The 21489-nt window shown below is 40.5% G+C and overlaps 1 long non-coding RNA gene and 2 other non-coding genes across 11 annotated transcripts in view; 1 reads left to right on the plus strand and 2 right to left on the minus strand.

The window, feature by feature from the left end:
* LOC103795360 (uncharacterized) overlaps nt 1–21489 on the minus strand; it is a 273323-nt gene that overhangs the window by 211991 nt on the left and 39843 nt on the right. For 8 of the 9 annotated variants that reach the window (XR_013521988.1, XR_013521989.1, XR_013521991.1 and 5 more), the window contains one exon: nt 11219–11336. This is a non-coding gene — a long non-coding RNA (uncharacterized LOC103795360). Of the gene's footprint in view, nt 1–11218; nt 11337–13401; nt 13508–21489 lie in introns of those variants that run through there. The other variant, XR_013521992.1, reaches the window with a different exon arrangement.
* On the minus strand, nt 7992–8095 carry LOC118144702 (small nucleolar RNA U13). The gene has a single exon (XR_004729449.1). It is a non-coding gene; the product is annotated as a small nucleolar RNA U13 (small nucleolar RNA).
* On the plus strand, nt 8378–8457 carry LOC118144678 (small nucleolar RNA SNORD74). The gene has a single exon (XR_004729428.1). It is a non-coding gene; the product is annotated as a small nucleolar RNA SNORD74 (small nucleolar RNA).

The raw sequence follows: 21489 nt of genomic DNA on the forward strand, positions 1-21489 counted from the left end.
CCTCACTACAACCTCCACTTCCCCGGTTCAAGTGATTCTCCTGCCTCAACCTCCCGAGTAACTGGGATTATAGGTGCCCACCACTACATCCGGCTAATTTTTTGTATTTTTAGTAGAGATGGGGTTTCACCATGTTGGCCAGGCTGATCTCGAACTCCTGACCTCAGGTGATCCACCCACCTCAGCCTCCCAAAGTGTGCTTTATTTTTTAAAGACATAGGCACTTTGCATACCTGTTTCTGTCTCTATCAACCCTATTCTCTCCTGCCCACATAGCTGTGAGAAGAATTTCAACAGGCCCAGCAAATGACATAAAATGATATACCCTATGCATTTTGGAGGCTGAGGTATGAGGACTGAGGGTTGTAAACACTATGCTGACCCAACTGAGATTAAAGGAGCACCTGGGAAGCTCTGGGTGCAGGGCAGCCCCCCGATCTGGTGATCCCTTCCCAGCCATCTGGGCGCTGGACATAGATTTCTCAACAAGGAAGACTCAGCTACCTCCCCTCCCCAGGCCTCCATTCTTCTGGGAAACACAAAGCAATAATAAAAAAAAGTGTTAGACAAGGTAAAAATAAATAAATAAATAGTGCTGAAAAGGGCTCACTGCATCCTGGAGTTGCAGCTCCTGCGGCTGTAATAATGAATCTGGTACCCCATAATGATTCTCCTTTTTTTTTCTTTTTTGAGTTGGGGTCTGACTGTCACCCAGGCTGGAGTGCAATGGCAACATCTCAGCTCACTGCAACTTCTACCTACCAGGTTCAAGTGATTCTCCCACCTCAGCCTCCCAAGTAGCTGGGATTACAGGCACCTGCCATCATAGCCAGCTACTTTTTGTATTTTTAGTAGAGATGATGTTTCACCATATTGGCTGCGCTGGTCTTGAACTCCTAACCTCAGATGATCCACCCACCTCAGCCTCCCAAAGTGCTGGGATTACAGGCATCAGTCACTGCAGCTGGCCTTCTCCTTTATTTCTCTCTGCCTGGTTTCCTACCTGTCTGAGGAGACCAAGCAGGGAATAAACAGAGCATCTGCAACACCCTGTTAGACAGAGGGAACCGCTGTCCTCAAGTATCCAACAGCCCCACTGAGGAAAACATGGCCAAACCTCCCACCCAATGTTACAGGAAGCAGGGCTAGAAATTGAAGCCTCGATAAATTTGCCAAGAAAATGAATCACGCGCATGATTTAATGGACCACTTAATGCAGAGCAGATTTTCGAACCACTTAATCCATGGGAAAAAAAATAAATGGATTAATAGTTGCATAGAAAAAAGAAACTGTTTTGATAAAAAACAATGCATCACTTTATGCATACCCTTCTGGGTTATGAGATTCTAGCCTTGTTTATTGTCTTTGAGCTACTTTGTAAATCTTTGTAAGTTGTATGTAACTGATAGATATATAACTTCTGTCCTATCTGGTAGTGATTTAGTTGACTCCCACTGGCCCTATCTTTCCCCTATGGATAAAAAAGTTTTGCCTCCATTTGTAATTCATCTCAGCATTCCTTTACTTGTAAAAAATCTGTGCTGTTTTGACTTTTCCTTTGAACCAGTTGTTAGGGGTTGAATTGTGTCCTCTTCCCCCACAAAAAATATTGAAGTTAAGTCCCAACCCAGAGTACCTGGGAATGTGAGCTTATTTGGAAACAGACTCTTTGTAGATGATCAAGATCAGGCCATAAGAGTGGGCCCTGATACAACATGACTGTGTCCTTAAAAAAAAAAAAAAAGGTAATTCAGACACAGAGACAAAAATTACCTTCTTCTTCATCATACACAAAAGAATGCCACTTGAAGAGGAAGTGAGAGATAGGGTGATATGTCTCCAAGCTAAGGAATGCTCAGGGTTGCCGCCAAACCACCAGAAACTGGGAGAGATACACGGAACAGGTTCCCCTCAAAGCCCCCAGAAGGAACCAACCCTACCAACACCCTGATTTCAAACTTCCAGCTGCCAGAACTGTGAGAGAACACATTTCTGTTGTGTAAGCCACCCAGTTTGTCATATTTTGCGATGGCATCCCAAGCAAGCAAATACACCAGTTATAACATCTGTCTTATTCTGTAGTATCATATAAGCAAAATAAATTCTTTTGGCACATGTTCATTTTTATATCTATAGGAGAATCATGATTTTATTAGGTTGATGAAAAAGCTATTGTGGGTTTCGCTGTTAAAAGCAATGAGCAAAACCGCAATTATTTTTGCACCAACCTAATACCTGTCTCTGAAAGTTATCTTTTAACAGTTTTGGAGGATTCACCAAGATGCCCTGTGGATTTGCTGACCAGAACCAGGTCTACTTCATCCACAGAGAAGTGCACACATGGCCAGCTGAAGCACAGAAATATCTTTTCTTGATTCATGAGGTCAAGTAACACAAAGTGAACAACAGAACTTTGCTGACTCTGATTTTCTAATTTTATTTTTGCCCATACTAATTTTGGTTTTTGTTTGTTTACAGCCAGTAAATTATTCCCCATTGAGAATCAGTTTTATGGTCTGACCATTTGATGATCTTTGTAAATGTGGCATAGAGATCTAGTCTCTGCTGGGTGAAAGTCTCCAGAGAATTTAGTTTGTTTGCCTTTTTGGTTGGGAATTTGGTTTTATGATCAGATGATTTGAGGATCTCTGCAAATGAATTAAGAGTTTATATAGAGCTTGCTTCTCTTGGGTGAGAGATGATGGAAAATCTAGTTTGTTAGTCTTTTCTGCTTGTTCACTTTTATATTTTGAATGCAAACCACAAAGAGTTTAAACTGTAAGGGAGGAAAAACTTTTCCTCGTTCCCCCTAGGTTAAATGTCTGGGACCCTACAAATTAAATAATCTGACAAAAGACAGATTAACAAGAGAAAAAAAAACAAATTTAATTAAGTATATTTGCACACATAGGAGTTCACAAACAAATGTGGCTTGAGGAGATGATTAGAATTTGTGTTTGTTTGTTTGTTTGTTTGTTTGTTTTGAGACAGTCTTGCTCTGTCATCCAGGCTGGAGTACAGAGGCCAGATCTTGCACCTCCCAGGTTCAAGTGATTCTCCTGCCTCAGCCTCCCAAGTAGCTGGGATTACAGGCTCCTGCCACCATGCCCAGGTAATTTTTTTGTATCTTTAGTAGACATGGGGTTTCGCCATGTTGGCCAGGCTGGTCTTGAACTCCTGACCTCAGGTGATCCACTGGCCTCAGCCTCCCAAAGTGCTGGGATTATAGGCATGAGCCACTGCTCGACCAGAATTTGGAGCTTATCTATCATCTTAACAAGAAAGATAAGGTATGGAGAAAAGATTAGACCAAGGAAAAAGGGCTTGAGGTTTCTTGCAGGGTCGAGTATATAAAATGACTATGGGGAGGTGAGTGGGAAATTAGGAAATGTATGGTAAGTAAGGGTTGTTTAGTAAGGTTTATTATACAGATAAGAGTTTCCAGTGACAAGAATTGTCTCCAGTAGTTCTCTTCCTCATATAGAAGAGGGACACAACTTTACAAAAAAGGGACATGTATGCCCTGCTTTTAAGCAGAAGGGACCTTTTTCCTGTGTCAGCTATTTTCCAGTTAGCTTCAGCTCAAAATAAACCTTATGCCAAAGTAGCATATTTTGGGGTGGTATACTCTGGTCCCCTTCAATACATACTAGGAAAAAAGCTCTTTGACTGATAAGTTTTATAAATGTATGTTTACTTTGACTCACACCTGAAAATCTGGAATTAAAACTATAAGCTCCCTCTGTCTGTTTCCACGCTTATGTTTCTGTAATTCAGAAAGGGCTTTAAGTCTCACATAATAATTCACCTCTCGTTGGCATTAATAAATTGGGTTATAAAATCTCTGAAATTAAAGGAGCTCTATTCTCATCAGCTTATAGAGATAAATAAGTGCTTGTATTAATTGTTCCTAGAATTGCTAGAAAATAAGGAAATTGAACTTCTAATATTTTCAATGTAATTTTTATAGAAAGTAACATAGAAATGTTTTTATATTTCAAGTTTATATAACTTAGGTAAATCTTCAGCACCAAGACTAGTTAAATAACTGGTTTAATAAAAACAGCTACAGATTGGCTACAGATTAGCTAGATAAATTCTGATTTATCAGCATTAAATATAATACAAGCTAGTATTTTTTTTTTGACAGAGTCTTGCTCTATCTCAGGATGGAGTGCAATGGTGCTATCTCAGCTCACTGCAACCTCCAGTTCCCCAGTTCAAGTGATTCTCCTGCCTCAGCCTCCCAAGTAGTTGGGATTACAGGCACCCACCACCATGCCTGGCTAATTTTTGTATTTTTAGTAGAGACGGGATTCTGACATGTTGGTCAGGCAGGTCTCAAACTCCTGACCTCAGGTGATCCACCCGCCTCGGCCTCCCAAAGTGCTGGGATTATAGATGTGAGCCACCACACCCAGCCTACAAGCTAGTATTTTAATTCTACTTGGATATGTTCTTCTTAAACTTCAACAGGTTTATTGATTAAACAAGCTACCATTACTTCTACTTAATACATAAGATTATAGAAGTTGTAAATTTGTGTTTCATTGATTCATTATTCTCATAATTTTGTTTGCCTTGGATTATGGCTTGCGCAATGAGCCTGAAAGGCTATGAAATATGTCAAGTTTTGCTCAATTTTGACAGACTTGTTTCTGTTTATTGCCTTCATCTGTAATCTGAAGGGCCTTTTGTTTTTCTTGTGTAATCGGCCTAGATAGCAAAGATTCTGTGTTTTACTGGAATAACCTTCAATGGTTTATGCTGACTTTACTATGTCCTTGATTATTTAAGAAAACAAAAGTTTCTCACTTAGGAAAGATCTAAGGCTCCTTACATTCATGTTACCTTCTGCATTTACTTTTTAAATCCTTATTGTCACTTAGAAATATGGAGCCAAATACTTTTGTTTTAGTTTTTCTTTTGTTTTGGGGTTTGTTTTTGAGACAGAGTCTCACTTTGTTGCCCAGACTAGAGAGAAAGGTTATAAGCCTGCTGCCAAAATCTTTTTCTTTTGAGACAGACAGAGTTTCAATCTTGTCCCCCAGGCTGGAGTGCAATGGTGGGATCTCGGCTCACTACAACCTCTGCCTCCCGAGTTCAAGCGACTCTTCTGCCTCAGCCTCCCAGTAGCTGGGATTACAGGCATGTGCCACCACGCCTGGCTAATTTTGGTATTTTTAGTAAATACAGGGTTTCACCCCATGTTGGCCAGGCTGGTTTCGAACTCCTGACCTCAGGTGATCCACCTCCGTCAGTCTCCCAAAGTGCTGGAATTACAGGCATGAGCCACTGTATTCAGCCCCCAAACAGTTTTTTAGACACCTAAATCAGATTCCTCTCATAAGTGTTCAAATTGCCTGACAGTGTCTGGTTCTTGCCTCCCTAAAATGGAATTCTAAATATAATATAAAATAAAATGAAGCTTTCAGGACTTTTTTTTCTACTAAAACTATTTTGAGATTTCCTAGGGGGCCCCTGGAAAAATCACAAAGACTTATTATTTAGCTTTTTAAAAAGAGAGGTGTTAGAAATGATTAAGTTTATTTGCTGGGCTACTATCAATGAGCCACATGAAAGACTTATCAAATCAGGAGAGATGCTCAGCCTTCCCTAGGTTAAATTGGTATAGGTTAAATGTTGTTAGTATATATCAGAAACTGTATGCTATATGGGAATTTCACAGAGATTTGCAGTGTCCTTGCTGACCATGACGCACTTCTCCTTATTAGGGCCCTAGTGCTGCTTTGCCATAGTAGACAATGACACTACAGTGTTATCATTCATGATTTCAGTTATTTTGTTTTAATAGAAATGAGGTCTCACTCTGTCACCCATGCTGGTCTCAAACTCTTGGGTTCAAGTGATCATCCTGCCTCAGCCTCCCAAAGTGATGGGATTACAGGTGAGAGCCACTCTGCCTGGCCCAATTTCAGTTTGTTTTCTAAGTGTTGACTTAGTCACAGTTTTACTTACTTAATTTGAATCTAGTGTCTTCTAGGATAGTGGTTTTCAATTGAGATTAACATCACTTACAGAATTTTACTAATAAACAGATGTTTAAGATCTACTGAAGACCACAGACTCTCTTTACTTGATATTCTTGATATATTTTTGTTAGATTCTTACTTGGCAAATTCATGTTATATTATGTTTCAGCATTATTATGTTATTATCTCCAGATTTTTTTCTCTGTAAAGATTATGTTCACCCATTTTTATAAATTAGATGCAATGTTCTCTTCTTTGTGTGGTTTTGTTTGTTTGTTTGAGATGGAATTCGCTCTGTCACCTAGTCTGGAGTGCAGTGGTGCAATCCCAGCTCACTGCAACCTCCGAATCCCAGGTTCAAGTGATTCTCCTGCCTCAGCATTTTGAGTAGCTGGGATTACAGGTGTGTGCCACTATGCCTAGTTAGTTTTTTTTTTTTTTTTTTGTATTTTTAGTAGAAACAGGGTTTCACCATGTTGGCTAGGCTGGTCTCAAACTCCTGACCTCAGGTGATCCGCCCGCCTCAGCCTCCCAAAGTGCTGGGATTACAGGAGTGAGCCACAGCACCTGGTCTGTCTTCTTTGAAAATAGGGCTAATCATTATGTTTATAATTATTTTACCTAAAATTATTTTTGAATTGACTTTATTTTTTTTTGGCATGCCACAGAAGCAACCAAATTTTCTTATCAGTTGCATTTTTATTGGAATAAATTCTTATCAGAACTTTTGCTTTTGAAAATTATGAGTAATAAATTAACCACAGTATTTTAAGCCTTTTGTCATCTATAGGTAGTTTTTTGTTTTACTCTGATGCTTCCTTTAAAATATTTCCTCTTCAACAAAGGACTGTCTCAGAGACCCATGGAAAAGGACTATGCTGGGTATTTTGGGGTAGGTGCTGCTAATGGCATCACTTAAACAATTTTGAGACCATACCAGCAAACTGAGTAAGGATTTTCAGAACTCTAGGCAAGAAACAAATGGATTCATGAAAATGCTAACCCAAGATCCAGTGAAACAAGAATTAATTATATAGGGCTAAATGAACAGATGAGGAATGATTGTAGTTTATTGTGGGGGGGGGTGGAATATTACTGATTTTTTTTTTTTTACAAAATTATTTTTATTCTTCCTCAGCATCTCCAGCTGTGAAATTATTGATGTTTTAATATGCTATTTTCAGGATAGATACAAAAGCCCTTTCTTTTTTATTTTATCTATAACGCATAACAATTTAGTAGACTCTGTTTTTGTAAATGGAAATGAAACAATTGTAAATTTGTCATATCCTCCCTGCCTGCCTAACCCCTCCAGAATCTGGAAACACTTAATGAATATTCTTCTTTTCATACCAATATAGTCATTTCCATAGATGCAATAAGAACATATCTGGGACTTAATTTCACTAGGACTTCATTGAAAACATTGGTTATATAATCAAGAGCTTGCCTGGAATGTCATATTTGAAAACTATCTTTATTTGCTCACATATCACAAAGTACTTTTAAGTAACTAAGGTTGTTTTATGGAGTCAAGGCTTACAAAACCATTGGACACGGTGGTGTACACCTGTTGTCCCAGCTACTTGGGAGACTGAGGCAGGAGAATTGCTTCATCCCAAGAGTTCAAGACCAACCTAGGTAACATAGTGAGACCCTATCTTTAAAAGAAAAAAAAGAAAAAGGCTTGCACAACCCTCTTGAAAAAAAACGGCCTGGGACGTGGTTTCCAGGGTTTCTAGCCTTACTCTTTTTTCCCTGAGTTTTTGGGTTTCATGAAGGCATCACAATATATCTTTTTTAAAACAACCCATAATTGGAAACTTAACTAATCAAAATATGCCACCTCCCCTCACTCATACAAATGGATGGAAGGGAACAGAGCTCATGCAGCTGCCAGGCTCTATGCAGGGCACTTGGCACATATTCTATAGGATCTTTTAAATTTTATTTTATTCTTTGTCCTTTTTCTTTTTTAGAACTCTTTTGAAAGTTTATGTCAGACGGGTAATGAGTCAACATCATAACAAGGTTTAAGGGAGGTACATCTCACACATGGGCATAAAAGCCCAATTATCATGCTTACGAACTACAAAAAGATCACAGGATACTTTTGTAAGTGCCTACCCATCAGATCTCCCCTCCTTCTGTGGTAAAGAAGTCCAGTGTTGAACTAGCAGCATTCACATTTCCCCACAAGTGTCACAGAAGGAGACTCCCTCCCAAGTTTCCCCAGCAGTAAAGCCTGATTGGTCTAAGATCTGCAGGGTGGTTCTAGTCCTTTTGCCAGTGATTAATTAGATAAAACGGTATAATATGGTTGGGAGGTGGGAGCAGAAGAAGAGATTCCAAAAGGAAAGTGTTCATGCTCTTAAAAAGAGCTATGTGATGCCTCTGATGAAGCCTGTGTTAGTAGAGACATCTGAGAGTGTAGATGAATACCAATGACTCTCATGGAAAAAGAGAGAGAGAGACATGAGAAAAAGCCACTCTTTTTCTTGCAGCTACATGTGATGTCTGGAATTACAGCAGCCATTTTGTGATCATAGGAGCAGATGGCTTGGCAAAGACAAAATTTGTCACACCAAACATGGCAGAGAAGAAAGAAGATTCTGGATTCTAGACAACATTTTTGAGCCACTGAAATAACCAAGACTGGAATTAGTCTTTCTTAGAAATTTTTAATATGTGCGATAGTGAATTTTCCCATTGAACTAAATTTTGAATGGAGTTTTCTGTTTCTTATAACCAAAAGCATCCTACCTGCTACAATATTTTATTTCATTTCATCTTTACAACAGTCCTATATCTGTAGACATTCTCATTTTATAGATAAAAATCCAAAATTCAGAAAGTTTCAGTAACATGGCTAGGCACAGTGGCTCATACCTGTAATTTTAGCATTCTGGGAAGCCAAAGTGGGAGGACCACTTAAGTTCAGGAGTTTGAGACCAGCCTGGGAAACATACTGACACCCTGTCTCTACAAAAAAAAAAAAATTAGCTGGGCATGATGGCACATGCCTATAATCTCAGCTACTCAAGAGGCTGTGGTGGGAGGATTGCTAGAGTCCAGGAGGTCAAGGCTGCAGTGAGCCATGATCCTGCCACTGCACTCCAGCCTATGCAACAGAGCAAAACCCTATCTCAAAATAAAAAATAACAATAATAATAATAATGGATAGAAGAACCACACAGAAGATAAGTAAGGAGATAGAGGACTTAAACAACATAGTAAACCAACTAGACCTAACAAACATATGCAGAACACTTTACACAAGAGCATATACATTCTTCAGAAGTGCACAAGACATTTTCCAGAATAGACTATACATTAGGCCACAAACTAAGTGTCAATACATTTTAAAAGATAGATATTATATAAAGCGTCTTCTCTAACCACAATAGGATGAAGTTAGAAATCAATAACAGAAGTAAAACTGGAAAATTCCCAAGTTTGTGGAAATTAAACAATGCATCAATAATCAATAGACTGGTGCAATAGCTCAAGCCTGTAATTCCAGCACTTTGAGAGCCCAAGGTAAGTGAATCAATTGATCCCAGGAATTCAAGACCATCCTGGGCAACATAGTGAGACCCCACCTCTATTTTTGAAAAATACAAAAAAAATAAAAATAAATACAGTAAATAAATAAATAACCAAATAGAACAAAGAAAAAATTGCAACAAAAATTTAAGACTACAGAAAAGCTAAAACAAAAACACAACCAACCAAAACTTATGGGACATAGCAAAAGTAGTGGTAAAAGGAAAAATTATAGTTCTAAATGTTTAAATTTAGAAACAAGAAAGATCTCACATCAGCAACCTAACTTTACAAATTAAAAAACTAGAAAAAAAAGAACAAACTAAACCTAATGCTAGCAGAAGGAAGAGAATAACAAAGATTAGAACAGAAATTAATGAAACAGAAAATAGTAAAACAAAAGGGAAAATTAATAAAACCAAAAGTTGACTCTGAAAACATTGACAAAATTTACAAACCTTTAGCTAGATGGACTAAGGAAAAAGAGAAAACCCTCAAATTACTAAAATCAAAAATGAAAACAGAGATATTACTACCAGCTCTACAGAAATAAAAAGAATTCTAAGAGAGTACTATGAACGATTGTATGTCAACAAATAGGATAACCTAGATAAAATGTAAAGATTATAAGAAACACAAAACCTACCAAGACTAAATCATGTAGAGACAGAAAATAGGAATAAACTGATAACTAGTAAGGAGACTGAATCAGTAATCAAACATCTTCCAACAATGAAAGGTTCTGGACCTGTTGGCTTCACTAATAAATTCTATCAAACATTTAAACAATTAATAGCAATCCTTCTCAAACTTTTCTTTAAAAATTAAAGAGGAGGAAACACTTTCTAAATCATTCTAGAGGCCAGCATTACCCTAATATCAAATCCAAAAACACTAGAAGAAAAGAAAACTACAGATCAATATCCCTAATGAACATGTGTGTAAAAATCCTCAGCAAAATATCAGCAAACTGAATTTAGCAGCATAGAAAAAGGATTATACACTATGAGCAAGTAGGATTTATTTCTGGAATGCAAGGACAGTTCAACACATGAAAATCAACTGGCCAACACAGTGGCTCATACCTGTAATCCCAAAACTTTGGGATACCAAGGCAGGAGAATCACTTGAGCTCTGGCGTTCAGCCTGGACAACATAACAAGACTCCATCTCTATAGAAGTTAAAAAATTAGGTGGGCATGACCAGGCCCAGTAGCTCACACCTATAACCCCAGCACTTTGGCAGGCTGAGGCAGGAGAATCACTTGAAGTCAGTAGTTTGAAATCATCCTGGCCAACATATTGAAATCCCATCTCTACTAAAAATAAAAAATTAGCTCGGTGTGGCTGGGTGTGGCTGGGTGTGGTGGCTCATGCCTGTAATCTCAGCACTTTAGGAGGCTGAGGTGGGTGGATCACTTGAGGTCAGGAGTTCAAGACCAGCCTGGCCAACATGGTGAAACCCCGTCTCTATTAAAAATACAAAAAATTAGCCAAGTGTGGTGGCAGGCACCCATAAACCCAGACTAGGGAGGCCGAGGCACAAAAACTGCTTAAACCTGAGAGGCAGAGGTTGCAGTGAGCCACGATCGTGCCACTGAACTTCAGCCTGGGCGAGAGAGTGAGACGCAAAAAAAAAAAAAAAAAAAAAAAGAAATTTGGGCATAGTAGCACATACCTGTAGTCCCAGCTGGTCAGTAGGCTGAGGTGGAAAGATCACGTAAGCCTGGGATGTTGAAACTGTAGTGAGTTATGACTGTGTCACTTCACTCCAACCTGGGCAACAAAGTGAGACCCTGTCTCAAAGAAAAGAAAATCAATCAATTTAATACACTCCATTAAGAGAATAAAAGGGGGAAAGAACTACATGATCATCTCAATTGATGCAGAAAAGGCATTTGACAAAATTCACCACTTTTTCATGACAAAAGCGCTCAACAAACCAAAAACAGAAAAAAGCTACCTCAACATAATAAAAACCATATATGAAAAATCCAGAGCAAACATCATACTCAATGGTGAAAGTCAAAGAGCTTTTTTCCCTAAGATGAGGGGAAAAAAAATGCCCATTCTCAGCCAGGTGCAGTGGCTCAGGCTTGTATTCCCAGCACAATGGGAAGCTGAGGCAGGTGGATCACCTGAGGTCAGAAGTTCAAGACCAGCCTGGCAAACATGGTGAAATGCGTCTCTACTAAAAATACAAAAATTAGCTAGGCATGGTGAAATGCACCTATAATCCCCAGCTACTCAACACTTGAACCAAGGAGGCAGAGGTTGCAGTGAGCCAAGATGACACAACTGTACTCTAGCCTGGGTGACAGGGTGAGACTCCAACTCAAAAAAAAAAAAAGAAAAAAAGACCATTCTCTCCACTTTTGTTCAACCTAGTACTAGACGTTCTAACCAGAACTATTAGGCAAGAAGAAGAAATAAAAGACATCCAAGTCAGAAAGGAAGAGGTATAAATTATATCTGTTTGCAGATTATATGATCTTAAGTGTAAAAAACCTAAATATTCCATACCAAAAAACCTGTTAGAGCTCATAAATTAATTAGGTAAAATAGCAGGTTAAAAAGTCAACACATAGAAGCCAGTTGCATTTCTATACACTGACAATGAACAATCTGAAAAGAAAATTACAAAACAATTTCATTTACAATAGCATAGAAACAAAAACTGGGAATGAACTTAACCAAGAAGGTGAAAGACATGTACAATTAAAAACTACAAAACATTAATGAAAGAAAGTAAGACATAAGTAAGGCCAGGCACAGTGGCTCATGACTGTAATCCCTGTATTTTGGGAGGCTGAAGCATGCATACTACCTGAGGTCAGGAGATCAAGACCAGCCCAACCAACATGGTGAAACCCCATCTCTACTAAAAATACAAAAATGTGCTGGGCGTGGTGGCAGGCACCTGTAATCCCAGCTACTCAGGAGGCTGAGGCAGGAAAATCACTTGAATCTGTGAGGCGGAGGTTGTAGTGAGCCCAGATGGCTCCACTGTACATCAGCCTGGGTGACAAAGTGAGACTATCTCAAAAAAAAAAAAAAAAGTCATAAGTAAATGAAAGCATATCTCATATTCATAGACTCGAAGACTTATATTGTTAAGATGTCAATACTACCTAAAGTGATCTACAAATTCAGTGCAATCCCTATGAAAATCCTTGTGAGGCTTTTGTAGAAATAGAAAATTCCATTCTAAAATTCATATGGAACCTGAAGGAACTCTGAATAGCCAAAATAATTTTGAGGAAAAAAGAAAAGCTGGAGGACTCATACTTCCTGATTTCAAAACATACTACAAAGCTATAGTAACCAAAATAGCATAGTACTGGCATAAAGACAGACATATAGACCAGAGGAATAAAACGAAGAGCCCAGAAATAAACCCTCTCATATACAGCCAAATTATTTTTTACATAGGTGCCATTATGTAATTATTTTTTACATAGGTGCCAATATGTAATCATTTTTTACATAGGTGCCAATATGTAATTATTTTTTACATAGGTGCATCAAAAAACAATATTAACAGAGCAAAAAGGCAACCCACAGAATGAAAGAAAATATTTGCAAATCATATATCTGATAAGGGATTAATATCTAAAATATATACAGAACTTTAAAGCTTAATAACAACAACAAACAACCTGATTTTTAAAATGGGCAAAAAGGCTGGGCACAGTAGCTCATGCCTGTAATCCCACCACTTTGGGAGGGATCACTTGAGGCCGGTGAATCACTTGAGCCCAGGAAATCAAGACCAGCCTGGGCAATATGGCAAAACCCTGTCTCTACAAAAAATAGAAAAATGAGCCAGGCGTGTTGGTGCATGCCTATAGTTCCAGATACCTGGGAGGCTGAGGTAGGAGGACTGCTTGAACCCAGGAGGTGAAGGCTACAATGAGCAGAGATCAAACCACTGCACTCCATCCTGAAGAACAGAGTGAGAACCTGTCTCAACAAAGAGAAAATTGTTTGAATAGACATTTCTCCAAAGGACATATACAAATGGCCAATAAGCACATGAAAAGATGCTCAACAACACTAATCATCAGGGAAATGAAAATCAAAACTACAAGATACCTCTACCTCACACCCATTACAAAGACAACTATCAAAAAAATTGAAAATAACAGGTGTTGGTGATGATGTGGAGAAACTGGAAGCCTTGTACACTGGTGGTAGGAATGTATTAGGTTGGTGCAAAAGTAATTGCGGTTTTGCCACTGAATGTAATGGCAAAAACTCCAATTACTGATAATAAAATGGCGCAGCCACTATATGAAACAGTATGGTGATACCCCTAAAAAAAGAATCACTATGTGATCCAGCAATTCCACTTCTGGGTGTATGCCCAAAAGAATCGAATGCAGGATCTCAAAGAGATATTTATGTGACCATGTCCACAGCAGCAATATTCACAAAACATGGCAGTAACCTAAGTGTCTACCAACAGATGAACAGATAAACAAAATATGTTACAGCCATAAAATGGAATGTTATTCAGCCTTAAAAAAGAATGAAATTCTGACATGTACTACACTATAGATAAACTTTGAGACATTATGCTAAGTGAAGTAATCCAGTTACAAAATGACAAAGACTGTATAATTCCACTTATATGAGATACTTAGAGCAATCAAAATCATAGAGACAAAGTGAAATGATGACTGCCAGGGACTGGAGAGAGGGAGGAATGGTGAGCTTTTTTTTTTTTAATTCAGTCAATGCATCACTCTGTCACCCAGATTGGACAGCAATGGCTTGATCATGCTCCATCATTGCAGCCTCAACTGCCTGGCTCAAGCAATCCTCTCACCTCGGCCTCCCAAAGTGCTGGAATTACAGGCATGAGCCACCATGCCCAGCCTATTTTTTAATGAGTATAGAGTTTCAGTTTTACAAGATGAAAAGAGTTATGAAAATGGATGTTGGCGATGGATATACAATATTGTGAATGGATTTAATATCACTGAACTGTACAATTTAAAATAATTGTGATGGTAAATTTTGTGTTATGTGTATTTCAGTTGAAAGAAAGAAAACTTTCTTTTTTATGTGTGAGACAGGGTCTCACTCTGCCGCCCAGGATGGAGCACAATGGCACGATCTTGGCTCACTGCAACCTCCACCTCCTGGCCTCAAGAGAAAAGGAAAATTGCTTAGGGGACTATAGAGCTTAGTGGTTGAGAAAACTTTGGTGTCAGCAGACATGGGTTTAAATCCTGCTTCTTTGCGATCTCAGGGCCCTTCTAAGGCTCCTTTTCTCTAGGCAGAATGAAGATAGCAATTACTATTAACATAAGGTTGTGATGAAGACTCAATGAAACTATGTATGTAAAGTACTTCTGCATGCCCAGAAAAAGACTGATGGCTATGACGATTATTAATATTATCGTGCCTTTCATTGTTACCCTATTCAGTAGGAAATCAGCATTTTGGTTTTTTTGTTTGGTTAGTTTTTAGTTTTTTTGTATTTTTTTTTAAGATGGAGTCTTGCTGTCGCCCAGGCTGAAATGCATGTCAGCTCACTGTAACCTCCGCCTCCTGGGTTCAAGCAATTCTCCCACCTCAGCCTCCTGAATAGCTGGGATTACAGGCACCCACCATCATGCCTGCCTAATTTTTGTATTTTTGTAGACAGGATTTCACCATGTTGGCCAGGTTGGTCTTGAACTACTGACCTCAGGTGATCTGCCCACCTCGGCCTCCCAAAGTGCTGGGATTACAGGTATAGCCACCGTGCCCAGCCAGCAACCAACATTTTGAATGTAAAGAGAGCATCTTGTTCCCAAAACCACAGAGGGGTGTCATCAATTTCATTTCAGGCCTTTTAGAGCCTCCCCTGTCCATGCCAAAACTTGGAGCTCCTGCTCTTCCTGTCCAGCCACCGTCAAAAGCAGCCCAACTCCCTGGGAGCACCTTTGTCTCTGCTCACATTACCTCCTTCCCACCACTCCCAGGGCCCTGAGAGCTTTGATGTTCTCCTGGCTGCCTGGCAGGGGCAGGAAGATAAAATCCCACTTGTTCTCTCTTTCCACAATACAACCTTTCCGCGATTTAGAAGGAGACAGAGATAAAAGAACAGGGCTTTTTTCTTTTTCTTTTCTTTTTTTTTTTTTTTAACAACAAATGGTGGTTTCTCTTTACCAGCTGCTACTTCAGAGCCACGCCAGCATCAAAGAGCATGAAATCAGCAGAAACTCAAGGCAGGGGACTTCTGTCCCACCCTGAGTAGGGAGGGGGGAAATTTGGCTGTTCACAAAAGTAACACAAAGTGGGGTGGGGAGGAGGGAGCTGTGTGCAGAGGAACATCCCACTGAGGATGGCAAAACTTTGTTTTCTTAGCATATCCCCTATGCCATATTAAGCTTGGCAAACAGACAGGACTGGGACAAGGAGGGACATGGGAAAAAGAAAGCTCAACTTGCCTCATGAATGAATGGACTTGATATCTTCTAGTGCAGAGGGATTAAGGTGGTAAAAGAGGGTCGGCCTGTGTATGTGGGTATTCAGGTGGGACTCACAAGTCCAATGTCATTCTCTGCCCTAAATCCATGTGACTGTGTGCAAGTGCAGAAGGAAGAAAAGAGTCTGCTTGCATAACTAGGAGGCCTATCATTTTACAGAGTATATCCCACGTGCCAGGTCCTGTGCTAATACCTCACCTATAGCAACATGGGGTAGGTAGACTTACTTCTCCCATTTTACATATGTGAGAACTGAAGTTTTGAGAGTTGAAGTCGGTTTTCCAAAAGGAGAGGCAGGACCTCCACTCAGATCTGCACCAATATGTGTGTTCCTCGCCAGATATTATAAAGCTGCTCCCACAGGGATTGAGTGTAACTTTGAAAAAGTGCCAAACAAGATACAATTGTAGGGCATCTGTTGTTGTTGAGAACGTGACTCCAAAAAAGATACATTAAAGTCTGAACTTGCAGTCCAGTACCTGAAAATGTGAACATATTTGGAAACAGTGTGTTTACAGATGTCATCAAATTAAAATGATATGTTGGGTTCAGGTGAACCCTAAACCAGTGACTGGTGTTCTTATTCAGAGTGGGAGATTTGGCCCCAGATCCTCACAGAGGGAAGAGGGCCGTATGAAGGCAGAGGAGGGAGTTGGAGGTGTGTTGCTGTAAGTAAAGAAAGACCAAGGATTGCATAGCCCCGGAAGCTGGGAAGAGGCCCAGAAGGATCCTCCCCTAGAGCCTTCAAGAGCGTGTGACGCTAACCCCTTGGTTTTGGACTTCTAGCCTCCAGAATTGTGAGGAATAAGTGTCTGCTGTTTTAAGCCTCCCACTGTGTGGTATTTTGTTTTGGCAGCCCTAGCAAACTGACGTCACATCCGTCTTTTTGAGTTTGGAGAGAGATAGAGAGAGAGAGAGAGACAGAGAGAGAGAGAGAGAAAGTTGTGGGGTGGGAGTAAGGCAAGACTTAAACTTTCAGACAAATAACATAAAGATTATCTCTAGCATACTGGTCTGGGGACTGGGACAAAGATGCCAGCCACCAGAGAGAGAGACAGAGAGAGAAATTGAGGGGGTCAGTGGGGTGAACACAGTGAAACAAAGGGTTTAACTGAAGTAAGGGGACCAGAAGGAAAGAGAAGTAAGCTGGAACCCAAGTGAGACAGGTCAGCTCCTTGAACAAGAGAAGAGTCAAAGAAGGTTCCAAGGTTTCCTGCCAGGAGGGGAGGGGTTGAGAAAGAGCAGGATGCTGCCACCGTCCACCCTGGAGGACGACCTTGCCCGCGCCACCGCCCCTGCCTTCTCACACCTCAACAGGGCTCTTGCGTCAGACACTTCTTCAGTTACTGCACTCAGGGAACATGTATTTATCACTCACAAAGTGACAGGCGCTAAAGGGGGGAGGTGGGGAGGAATGCCAGGGACAGAGAGTGGCACTAAAGACCCAGGGAACAAAGAGCCCTATGACATCTTCAGCCTGGACTGCTCTTCACTTCCTGATCAGCCTAGAAAGTGTCTGCTCAGGCCCCAACTTGGCAACGGCCTTCACCACCTTGCTGGGCCCATGATACCTTCCGTACACCTTTAATGCTTGGTAGCTGTATTGCTTCTTTCTAGATCTCAAAGAAAGCAGATCCAGAAGCTCACATTCTAATGGAGAACTCAGATAACTCAGTTTCTATCTGGATCTACATATAGATCGAGATTTAGATCCAAATAGAGATATACATGTTTTTCTTTTTCTTTTTCTTTCGGGGAAAAAAATGGCAAGGCTCAGTGGTTCATGCCTGTAATCCCAGCTCTTTGGGAGGCCAAGGCAGGTAAATCACTTAAGCTCAGGAACTGAGAGCAGCCTGGCCAACATGGTGAACCATCTCTACTAAAAATACAAATTTAGCTGGGCATGGTGGTGGGCACCTGCAATCCCAGCTACTCAGAGGTTGAGGCAGGAGAATCACTTGAACCTGGGGGGTGGAGGTTACAGTGAGCCAAGATCGCACCACTGCACTCCAGCCTGGGCAACAGAGCGAGCCTTTGTCATTAGACTGTGAGCTTCTGGAAGGTGGAGTCAGCATCCTATTCACCTCCATCTAATCTGCGTCTTTGTGGAGCCTGGTGCAACATAGTTGATCAGCAAATAGCAGACAAATGATCTGAGTATTGTAGAACTCAAACAACAAAAAGTGTAAAATAATTTTTAAAAATAAGCAAATGACATAAATGCATAATTTATGAAATAAAAGAAATACAAATGGCTACTAATTGCATGTACTTAGTCACATCAACACCAATCATAATAAACGCAAGTGAAAGCCATGCTGAGAAAATATTTTACCTCTCAGCCTGGCAAGGGTGACAACATGTCGAATCAGGAGGCAGGGGAGGGAACGGGGTACGAACAAGCTCATACCTGGAGTGCAAAATGATGTGTCATAAGGAGGGCAATTTGGCAATGTCAGTCAAAATTATAAATATGCTTATCTTTGGTCCAAAAATCTCACTTCTGGGGGATATCTGCAGAATATCTTACAGATCTGCAAACATAAAAAGGGTTGTATCTATAGGGTTACATTGCCTCATTGTTTGTAACAACAAGATTTAAATCAAATCAAAGGCCCTTCTCTAGAGAACTGGGAAGATAAACTGGGTAGGAGCAGGGAGCAGGGTGGATAGCAGGGGAGAGAGGAAGATCTCTCAAGGCGTAACTTTCATGTCAGGTTGATTCTTTTTTTGAGATGGAGTCTCATTCTGTTGCCCAGGCTGGAGTGCAGTGGTGCAATCTTGGCTCACTGAAACCTCTGCCCTCTGGGTTCAAGTGATTCTATTGGCTCAGCTTCCCAAGTAGCTGGGATTACAGGTGTACACCACCACACATCCAACTAATTTTTATATTTTTAGTACAGATAGGGTTTCGCCATGTTGTCCAGGCTGGTTTTGAACTCCTGACCTCAAGAGATCCTCCCATCTCGGCCTCCCAAAGTGCTGAGATTACAGGCATGAGCCACCACACCCAACCAGGTTGATTCTTAAATTACGTGAATGTATTATGTAGTAAAAAATCATAAATTAGAAATGAAAAACAGGTACATAATATTAAGTAATAGATCTAAAGATAGGGTTGGAAAAATCCTATCCCTGTGTTGTCCACTGCAGGAAGGTTCGTGGAAAGAAATAAAAATGACTCTCAAACTCAGAAGAACTTAAAATTTTTAAATGGCATTAAAATGTACCTATTGGTTAACCAATTCTCTGGAAGACTTAGGATGACATCTGTTTTCCTTAAGAACAACAAAAAAGCATCATACCAATCAAAAACCCCTAAGTCATCTGAAGGAAATGTCCCATTGCTCAACGTGGGGAATTTTATATGCTAAGGACGCAGGCTGCCTAACTACTTGGCTCCCTCATTTTCTTCTGCCAATTCCATCAGAATTTTCTTTATTTCCTGCTTCCAACATTTTCTAGCCATTTTCAACCTCTTTTCCAGAGTCCAATATCCTCACTTATCTTGGACTTTTCTTTTTTCATTTTTTTTCCCTCTCTGCCCCAGCACTCTGTCTTGTACTTTTTTCTTTTTTTTTTTTTTTTGGAAAAGTTTCACTCTTGTTGCCCAGGCTGGAGTGCAATGGTGCAATCTTGGCTCACTGCAACCTCTTGCCTCCTGGGTTCAAGCGATTCTCCTGCCTCAGCCTCCCGAGTAGCTGGGATTATAGGCACTCGCCACCATGCCCAGCTAATATTTCGTATTTTTAGTAGAGATGGGGTTTCACCCTGTGGGCCGAGCTGGTCTCAAATTCCTGACCTCAGTTTATCCATCTACCGCAGCCTCTCAAAGTGCTAGGATTTACAGGCATGAGCCACCATGCCCAGCCTGTCCTGGACTTTTCTAGCCTCCATGCCATCTATCAAAGTCTTCTAAGATTTCTGACTCAATACAACCTACACATTTATCTTAAAAATCTAGATTGCCTCCTAGGTATATAATGCCCCACCCAAGCTAGGACACAATGTCTCATGTCACACATAACAGTGCTATAAGATAAAGACCATCACAATCCATCTTCTCAGCATTTTGCAGGCATTTTTAAAATGAAGTCTAGAGAGGTTGAGCACTTTGTCCAAGGTTATGCAGTGAGGGAAGGTGGGGCCAGGAAACCATCCTGAGCAATCTGACTTCAGGGCCCACCCTTCATTAGCACTGGCCCCAGGCTTATGCCCACAAAATACTTCCTGGCTTATAGACCTTTTCTTCTGCTTCTCATCCCTCTATCCTCTATGCTTCTTAACCTTCCATGCATGCATTGATTTGTCCATAAGATCCCTGGCCACCTGCTGTATACCAGGCACCATGCTAGGTGAGGAGGACGCAAAGTTTAAGAAGACAGTAGTCCCTGACAGCAGTCCCTGACTTTGAGAGGCTTACAGTCCATAGAGAATGCACAGAGGTAAAGAGACAACCCCATGAGCAGAAGGTTCTACAATGTGAGCCTAGGGTAGGGCCACCTACACACACTTGTATGCCTCTCTTGTTTCTCCTCCCCTGCTCAAGAAGTCTTCATTTAAGGCACTGTGTTCATCATGATGGGAAAATCAGCTCAAGAAAACTTCAGGAGGATTCCTCCAGGTAAATTAAGTTCCCCAAATAGACTAACACGCTAACAACCTTCAGATTTGGGATCTGTTCCTCTGGAGCCTACAGTTTTATGACTGTCATTTCATGTTGAAACAAGAACAAGAGGATTGCTTATGTTTGCTTCTTTCTGCAAGAATCTAGGTTGAAAAAAAATGTAAAGGAAATCTAATCTGAGAACACTTCTCAAGTAGAAGTCAGAGGAAAGAGCTATAAAGAAGTACTCAGAGATCTTACCTGTTACCCTTAAATGTCTTCTTCCTTATCACAGTCCAAAGGACTCATGTTACTAACATCATTGTTCTGACAAAGCTAGCAAGGACAGGCTGCTGAGCAAGTATGCAGTCTTCTTGAAAGTGTGATTGCCCATGTCCCATTTCCCAACTAACCACCTAGACCTGGGTTCAAAGGCAGACTCTACCACTTACTGAGAGATCAACTGTGTCCTTACCTGGAGAATGTGAATGATCCCTAACATGTGCAAAGACTCTAGTCTCAGGCATGATCAAAAGCAAAGTCTCCTTGGGACACTCTCATAACCAGTCACTGCAGACTTCCACCTGCACAGCCATCCAGCTCAGCTCCTGTGCCAATATAATATATCAGAGCCCTGGCCCCATCTGCCCAAGAGACTTGTAATTATTATTGCAGCCATAAGTCTGGCATCTAGTACTGCAGATGGGTAGGGAGAACAGGTCCAATGACCTAAAAAGAGAGTGGATTGAAAGCAACAGAGTATACCAGCTGCAGTCACACAGGCAGAGGCTGGGATTACACTCCAGACTGAGGATGCAGAGCGAGAGTGTATAAGGAAATCCAGGCAAAAAAGAAATACTG

The sequence above is a fragment of the Callithrix jacchus genome, chromosome 9 (assembly GCF_049354715.1).
Source record: "Callithrix jacchus isolate 240 chromosome 9, calJac240_pri, whole genome shotgun sequence".
NCBI lineage: Eukaryota > Metazoa > Chordata > Mammalia > Primates > Cebidae > Callithrix > Callithrix jacchus.